This window comes from Agelaius phoeniceus, chromosome 7 (assembly GCF_051311805.1).
Source record: "Agelaius phoeniceus isolate bAgePho1 chromosome 7, bAgePho1.hap1, whole genome shotgun sequence".
In the NCBI taxonomy this organism is placed as follows: Eukaryota; Metazoa; Chordata; class Aves; order Passeriformes; family Icteridae; genus Agelaius; species Agelaius phoeniceus.
In genome coordinates, this window is record NC_135271.1 from 8,185,865 (window position 1) to 8,194,463 (window position 8,599).

Genomic DNA, 8,599 nt, shown 5'->3' on the forward strand with positions numbered 1-8,599 from the left:
AGTTTGCATTTAGGGCGGACAAAGGCCCTGTGCGGCAACGACAACGACGACTGCGACGACGATGACTACGATGACGACAACGCCTGCCGGGCCGCAGTGAAGGGATCGAGGCTGCCTAGGGAAATGCTTCCCTCGCCGAACCCCTGACCGCCTTCCCTCCTGACACTGGCGGAACACCGCTGCTGCTGAAGCCACCGCCGCCGCCACCGCCACCGCCACCACCACCGCCGCCGCCCGCTGCGGGCGACGGGCCTTAGAGGCGACCCCAGCCATGCTGCCGGAGTGGCCCCCGGACAGCGATTGATCGTCAAGCAACGCTCAGACAGGCGTAGCCCCAGGAGGAACCCGGGGCTGCACATGCCTTCAAATGGTCGATGGTCAATGTGTCCTGCAATTCACATCAATTCTCACAGCTAGCTGCGTCCTTCATTGACGCACAAGCCGAGTGACCCACCGCTAAGAGTTGTCTGCCTTTCGGGCACCGCTCACGCCAAGCTGCCCCTTTTTTTGTTACTCTGGCGCTGAGGACGCGGGGGCGCGCGCCTGCCTTTGACCGTACGAGCACACAAAAACAGAAGGGGGAATAAAAACCAACTAGAGCAACCCATGCTCCGAAGGCCAGCCAAGAGGTGGGGGAGCCTGCGCTCCTGACCGCCTCCCCCTGCGAGGGGAGGCGCCGACCTCACAAACGCCGTCCTTCAGAGGCAGACCAGGCACCCGGGCTCGGCCTGGCCTCTGTGCGGAGGGCCACGCGGCGCACGCTGGAATGCGGGAGGGCACGGCAGCCCGCCCGCTTCTCGCTTTCACAGGACAACATGCACAAAACACACGGCACGTGGCTGGGGACGCGCGGCCGTCGGCCCCCACGCACGGCGGCTCTCCCTTGGCCCCCGACGCCGCGGGCACAACAGAGTGCCGCTGCGACACTGCGCGGCCGGCTTTTCTCTTTCCCCACTGCACGGCCTTCCCCTGGCTCGAGACGGCACGCAACGATGACCAGCCCCTGCCGGCACGCCTCTCTGCGGGAATGCTCCCCTGCCAGGCGGGTGAGCGCCCAGCGGACGCGCTCCGGCACCGGCCCCGGAGGTGGGCGCCACCGAGAGCCGAGCCAGCATCGCCAGTGCCCAAGGCCTGCCGGACGGCAGACCCCGTCGCCACCACTGGGGCCACACTCCCAGGAACGCCACTGCTGCGTCGCACCGCCGGGGTCCCTTGCCTTGGGCACGCGCCTGGCGGAAGGCAGCACGGGGCTGAGACAGGGGGCAACGCCCGCTCTCCTCGTTTGCACGCGGACACCGGGCGGGGAGAAGCGCCCCCGTGGCTGCCCCACACGCCTTCCTGCGGCCCACACGCGGCTGGGAAGGGCGATGGAGGACATGACAAGCGGGGCCCGGGACAGGACTGCTGCTGGGTGATGGCGGGTGCCTTCTGGCCGACTGTCCCCACAGGGAGGGACGCCCGTCGAGTGGCGCTGCCACCACTCGGCACGGGGTCGCCTGTGCTTGCGGGCCTCCGCCGCTGGAGGGCCCACCGAGCGCTCGCCCCCCACAAGCGGGCGGGCGGTCGAGCCAGGGGACGGCTGGCGGACGACGGCGCCGCCGGTCCGCGTTCGAGGAGAAAAGGCCGTCGAGGGGAGGAGAGGCACCGGATGCGCTGGACACGGCGCCGCACACGCCAGAGACCGCGGCGGCGGTCCGAGGAGAGAGAGAGTGGGCGGGCCCCGGTGGCCATGACCCCGTGGCCGAGGAAGGGCAGGGAGCACACGCTCTCTGCCAGCGCCACCCATTACGACGAGGCGAGTGGGTCGGCCCCTGCGGCCGACCGCGCGCCGCAACCTCTCCGTCAAGGCCGGGCTGCGGAGGGGGGGGCACGGAGCCCCTCCTTGGCGCAGTGTGGTTGACCCCTGCGGCGCGTGGTGGGACAACGACGGCGACGGAGGAGCGCGGCCGGTGGTGATGGGACAACCACCACAGGGGATCAGTGGGAGTAGCTGCTCCCCACCCCTCAGTGGCACCCCGCTCGGCCGCCGCCCGGCACACCTGCCACCACTGCCGCTGGCACCGCCGCCGGCACGGCGGGCCGCGCCGAGCCGCCCATGTCTTTAAACCGCTGCCCTGCCCCACCGGCCCCTTTCAGCAAACCCGCAGTGTTTGACAATGACAGGGGAAAAAACCTGGGGGGACCACCAAGGCACGGAGCGCTAGGTACCTGGCCCTGGGGCAAGGGAAACGACCTGCATGGCCCCGCTGGGGTGCCTCCCCCACTGCCGCCCTCAGGAGAGCGTCCACCGGCGGGGGCGCGCCCGACACCAGCCGCCACCATCTCCACGTGCTTCTAGGGGCCCAGGGTTTCCCTCAGTAGCCTGTTGCTGCGCGTCTGAGAGGACCGCCGTGGCTTGGGCCGCCCTGCCGGCGCGGGGGACGTGGGCCCAACCACTGAGCACACCTCGGGCGCGCACACGTGCCACGAAGCGCGGCACGGAATGCCCAGAGGCCTCGGCCCATGGAGTTTGTCTGCCGCACATGAGAGGGGGGCCGCTCGGCCCGAGAGTGGGGAACTCTGCCAGCCGGCAAAGGTCCTGCTCCCCGATGCGGGAAGGGCCGGAGGAGCCGCCTCCTCCGAGCCCTGAAGGCGCCTCCGCCACCTGGCTCCCTCGCCCTTTCCACCTCGGTCGCCAAGGGGTGAAACAGCGATGGAAGGGACGGCCACATTTCCAGGAGGGGCCGTGCCAAGCACCCCTCCCTCCCGGCACCCGGGTGGCTTTCTCGCATGCAGGCCGAGGAGAGCCGATCTCGGGAGAACTCGGGCCGCGCCAGGGCGCCCGCAGGCGGCACACTGGCGACTGGCGTTCGGTGGTGCCGGCCATGGCGGCGTGAGGCTTGGGGTCCCGCGGCCGCGCCCCCGCTCTCCGGCTGGGACAGACTGGCGGAAAACTGGCGCAAGGCCGTGGTGGGGAGGGTGGTGTGGGGGGTGGGTGGGCAAGCCGTCACGACGGTGGTGAGTGTGCCATGCTTCTAGGCCTGGCTACAACGCGCGGTGTAGCGCGGGGAGAGCCTCACCCGCGCTCACCTTGGTGGGTGCGCATGGCGTGTGCACGTGACACACTTCGCCGCACCGAGCGGCTTTTCCCCCCTCTCCCAATTCCGACCCCCGGTGCCCCGAGGTGCCGTGCGCCTCCGGTCTCTCTCTGTCTGGGGCTGCAACGTGCGGGCCCCCGGTGCTGACCAGGGCCGGCGGCTGGGGGCCGAGCGTGCAAACGAAGCAGGTGTGCGAGTGACGCCCGTGCGACGGACGGCCTGGCACGACGCGGCAGGCGCCAAGCCCCACCGGTAATGATCCTTCCGCAGGTTTACCTACGGAAAAATTGTTACGAATTTTACTTCCTCTAGATAGTCAAGTTCGACCATCTTCTCGACACTCTGGCAGGGCCGTGGCCGACCCCGCCGGGGCCGATCCAAGGACCTCACTAAACCATCCAATCGGTAGTAGTGATGGGCGGTGTGTACAAAGGGCAGGGACTTAATCAACGTGAGCTTATGACCTGCACTTACTGGGAATTCCTCGTTCACGAGGAAGAATTGCAATCCCCGATCCCCATCACCAATGGGCTTCAACGGGTTACCCGCGCCTGCTGGCGGAGGGTAGGCACAAGCTGAGCCAGTCAGTGTAGCGCGCGTGCGGCCCCAGACATCTAAGGGCATCACAGACCTGTTATTGCTCAATCTCGGGTGGCTGAACGCTACTTGTCCCCCTAAAAAGTTGGACGACGACCGCTCGGGGGTCGGGTAACTAGTTAGCATGCCAGAGTCTCGTTCGTTATCAGAATTAACCAGACAAATCGCTCCACCAACTAAGAATGGCCATGCACCACCACCCACGGAATCAAGAAAGAGCTCTCAGTCTGTCAATCCTGTCTGTGTCCGGGCCAGGTGAGGTTTCCCATGTTGAGTCAAATTAAGCCACAGGCTCCACGTTTCCCATGTTGAGTCAAATTAAGCCACAGGCTCCACTCCTGGTGGTGCCCTTCCGTCAATTCCTTTCAGTTTCAGCTTTGCAACTATACTCCCCCGGGACCCAAAGACTTGGGTTTCCCGGGAGCTGCCCAGCGGGTCATGGGAATAACGCCGCCGGATCGCCAGTCGGCATAGTTTATGGTCGGAACTACAACGGTATCTGATCGTCTTCGAACCTCCGACTTTCGTTCTTGATTAATGAAAACATTCTTGGCAAATGCTTTCGCTCTAGGCTGTCTTGTGCTGGTCCAAGAATTTCACCTCTAGCGGCACAATACCAATGCCCCCGGCCGTCCCTCTTAATCATGGCCCTGTTTCCGAAAACCAACAAAATAGAACCGGAGTCCTATTCCATTATTCCTAGCTGCAGTATGCCGGTGGCCGGCCTGCTTTGAACACTCTAATTTTCTCAAAGTAAATGCTTTGGGCCCCGCGGGACACTCAGCTAAGAGCATCGAGGGGGCGCTGAGAGGCAGGGGCTGGGACAGGCAGTGGCTCGCCTCGCAGCGGACCGCCAGCTCGATCCCAAGATCCAACTACGAGCTTTTTAACTGCAGCAACTTTAACATACGCTATTGGAGCTGGAATTAGTGCGGCTGCTGGCACCAGACTTGCCCTCCAATGGATCCTCGCTCAAGGATTTAAAGTGCGCTCATTCCAATTACAGGGCCTCAAAAGAGTCCTGTATTGTTATTTTTCGTCACTACCTCCCCGGGTCGGGAGTGGGTAATCTGTGCGCCTGCTGCCTTCCTTGGATGTGGTAGCTGTTTCTCAGGCTCCCTCTCCAGAATGGAAGCCTGATTCCCCGTCACCCGTGGTCACCATGGTAGGCACAGACAGTACCATCGAAAGTTGATAGGGCAGACATTTGAATGGGTCGTCGCCACCGCAGAGGCGTGCGATTGGCTCGAGGTTATCTATAGTAACCACAGCTGCCGGGCGGGCCTGGGTTGGTTTTGGTCTGATAAATGCACGCATCCCCGGAGGTCGGCGCTTGTCGGCATGTATTAGCTCTAGAATTACCACAGTTATCCAAGGAGCGGGAGAGGAGCGACCAAAGGAACCATAACTGATTTAATGAGCCATTCGCAGTTTCACTGTACCTCCCGCGTGTACTTAGACATGCATGGCTTAAGCTTTGAGACAAGCATATGCTACTGGCAGGATCAACCAGGTAGCCGCCAAGCATGGCGGCACCGCAAAGCGTCGCACGAGTGCCCGGACGGAGCGCCCGGATGCGCCCGGCCCACCGGCGAACTCGCCCTGCGCCAAACCCCGACTGCCCCGGGCTCCTTTTACCACTCCGACCTGCGGGAGCACCATGAAGGACGAAGACACGGCGGCATGCGGCGGCGTGGCGGTGACAGGCGCCGGCGGCAAGGACGGCGGCCGGCCGCATTGCGGCCTGGCGTCGCCTGGGATGGGGAACAGCGCCACGTGCGAGGGACACCCCTCGTCGACGGCTGACCCCGGTGGCCAGCCCTTCCCGCGACGCCGCGGGCAAGGAGCCGGGACCACTGCACAGCTTTTTGCCACTCAGATGGAGCGCGAGGGTTCATCTCTCTATCTCTCTCTCTCTCTCTCTCTCTCGCGCTTTTTTTCCCGGGGACCGCGCCCCGGTTCAAGACTCAGCCTCGTGCTTGAAATGACGCGCGCGGTGCGCAGAATGGGGCTCGGCTGGGGCTGACCCACCCCCCCACCAAAGCTGAGAAAAACCCGCCCACCAAAAGGTCATGGGCGAGGTTGGGCCAAGCGGGGCACCGCTCACAGGGAGCGAACCCCGTCCCCGCGCATCCCCCCACCGGGCCGCACAGAAAGCACCAGATGTGCTAGAGGAGGCAGCGACCCGACGAGGTGGGTGCAGCCCGGACACCGAGGCCCCTTTTCAGCCGGGGCCGCTCGCTCTGCAGCAGGCAGCGGAACAGCAAAGGAGTGCGCGGACCAGGCTCTGTTCCACCTGTGTCCACACCGCATCGGGTTTGGGCACTTTCGCCCTCTCTCTTTTCTCTCTTGCCTCTCTCCCTTCTCGCAGCTCAGCTCCAGCCGCACCGCCGCCTGGCGGTGCTCGTGGCCGGCTCCCACACGGGCGCTACCCGGACCGGGGCTGGCACCGGCACCTCATGTGGTTTTTTTAAGGACACCTGAAAGCTCACGGGGCCACGCGGCCGTCACACAGCTCGGGATGGTAAAGACGCCCTTCCCCAGGCCATTCAGAGGGGCGACACCTCGCCTGTGATGGGAAGCGAATTGGAAAGGAGACCGGACCCCCCCACCATGGCTTCCCTGTGACAGAGAAGCCTCAGAAGGAGAGCCGGCCCGACGGGGGCCCTCTCCGACACCACCGGAAAAGCCACATCGATCAGGCGCGGCTCCGGGAATGAGCTGCGCCAATGGCGACAAGGGCCCCACGGCCACGGTCCTGGGACAACGGCGACGGCCGCCCAGCCCACCTGTGGGTCAGATCGCTCGCGGCAGCAAAGGAGTGCGGGGAGTGCTGTCACCCACCCGCAGCCAACAATGGCTCCCCTTTTGGCTAGGCAATGGCAGGGCTGGACCGGCACCCGCCGGGCCGGGGGGGGACTCGGTGGCCCCCTCCACTTTCCGGCCTGGGGAACCCGGCCAACTTTGCAAGATAAAGTTCCACTGACCTGGTGCCACGGGCCACTGGCTTTCACCCAGCCTAGCGGCGGTTGGCTTTCCCTTCTGGAAAAAAAAGCCGGGGGACAGCACGACAAAAAAGGCACACGGAGGCGCGTTCGCAATTACCCGTGCTAGCCACGGGGGCCACGGGGGGCCGGGGACCCGGGGGGGGGCCGAGGTACGTGCCTCACTACCTCCCCACGACGGACCCATCGGCATCCCACTCGCGCCTTCGTCGCAACGCTTCTCGGTGCCGTGGCTTTGGGCCGCGAGAGAAAAATAAAAAGGCCCGCAGAGGCCTGGCGGGCGCCCCCCCAACTCTGCCCACGTCAACAAAAAGCAACGGACCCGGCGCGGCAAATCCGGCCCCACCCGGCAGAAGCAGCTCAGTCGATCCGGCCACGACCGAGGTAGGCAAGGCGCCGCCGCCTCGCCCAGAACCAGTCCGGGGGGGCTCTCCGTCGGGTGCCGGGCCCGCAAAAAAAAAAAAAAAAGGGCCAAAAAATTCTGCCCGCCACAACACGGGTCCCCGGCTTAAGGCCAAGGAAGGGCGACGGCTTCAACAACGCGGGCTGGGGACCTCCGCCGCCACCAAGGCGGACTGACTGGCCCAAAACAACAGCAAATTATTCTGGAGCAGAGGCATTGCTTGGAGAAAACTCTCCCCTGCTTTGTCTGGGCAATCCTTAACCAGGGTGGTACATGGCTCTTGCTGCCAATTTCTTGCTCAACAGTGTGATAGATGAATCTGATTCGTGCTAACACTTGTAACTATATTTTAAATCTTTTAGAAAATATTTGTTAAAAAGTAAGAGAGGAAAAGGATATGGAATTAGTGTCACAAAACAGATGTTTTCAGATGTTCATGAGAAAACAGGATGCAGGATGTAGTTTGAGATAAGTAACATCCCAAAAGGCAATAGGCCTCAGGATAATTAAAGAATCGGCTTTGACATGGACAAAATTGGGATGATTCCAGGTATCTGTGAAATCATAAGGCTTCTTTTTGGAATATAATGCTGGCTTCTTGTGGTGGTTTGACAGGAAATGTGTTTTTTGGGATGCTGTGTTTTGGGACAATGGATATTCAGGCTTTAATATTGGCATTTAACCTCACCATTGGGACATTGGACACACCTCTGAGAACACGGGGTTAAAAGCAGAGCTCTCCCCTGGGAGGGCCCTCTTGGGTTTCCGGCGGGAAAGAGTTCGGGTCTCTCCCCTGGCCCAGCTGCTGGCTGGCAGGGGGAGGGGAAAAGCCATGTGGCCGGGAGAGGTAGGCCTGAGCCCGGGGGTGGAAGGGTGGAAGAGAGAGAGAGAGAGGGAGACACCAGGAGCCATCAGGCAGCCACCCCTGAGAGATACAGAGAGAGAGAGAGAGAGCCGCTGCCTGAGACTGTAACCTTGAAACTGGATAAACATGGGCCTGTACCGGCAGCACGGCTGGGACGGAGAAGAAGGGGGGGTGCACCGGCCGCTTGTAGGAGCTTTTAACTCCTTCTCGTAGAATGAGAACTTTACAGATCATTGACCTCTCCTAGAAGACAGAGTGGAAGATGAGGAAGGAATGTGCAAGTGTGAGAGAGGTCTGGGCGAGTGAGAAATAGTGGAAGAATAGAGAAGAATCCTAGTGGGAAGAGATGATGGAGTGGCTTTTGCTGGACTCTTTTTGTACAGCCATGGACAGAACCCTGTTCCTTGTGACACTAAGACTGCATTCTAGGGGGAGGCAATGGCCACAGAACCAAGAGGGTTCAGTGTTGGTGCCCCTCGGCCCCAGGGGGTGGAAAAATATGGGGGGGACAGGTGTCCCAAAGCAGAGATTGTGGGGACAGGTGTCCCAAAGGAGAGACTGTGCCTTTTTTGGATCAGGACAAAGCATCCTTAAAAAGACAACCCTAGAAGCAGCTCTGCTCCACGTTCAGTGGTGAGAGCACTGGACATGA

At 62.5% G+C, this 8,599-nt stretch overlaps 1 non-coding gene across 1 annotated transcript; it reads right to left on the minus strand.

The window, feature by feature from the left end:
- Positions 1 to 312: 312 nt before the first annotated feature.
- Positions 313 to 465, minus strand: LOC129124106 (5.8S ribosomal RNA). Its single transcript, XR_008534770.2, has one exon. It is a non-coding gene; the product is annotated as a 5.8S ribosomal RNA (ribosomal RNA).
- Between the last annotated feature and the right edge of the window lie 8,134 nt (positions 466 to 8,599).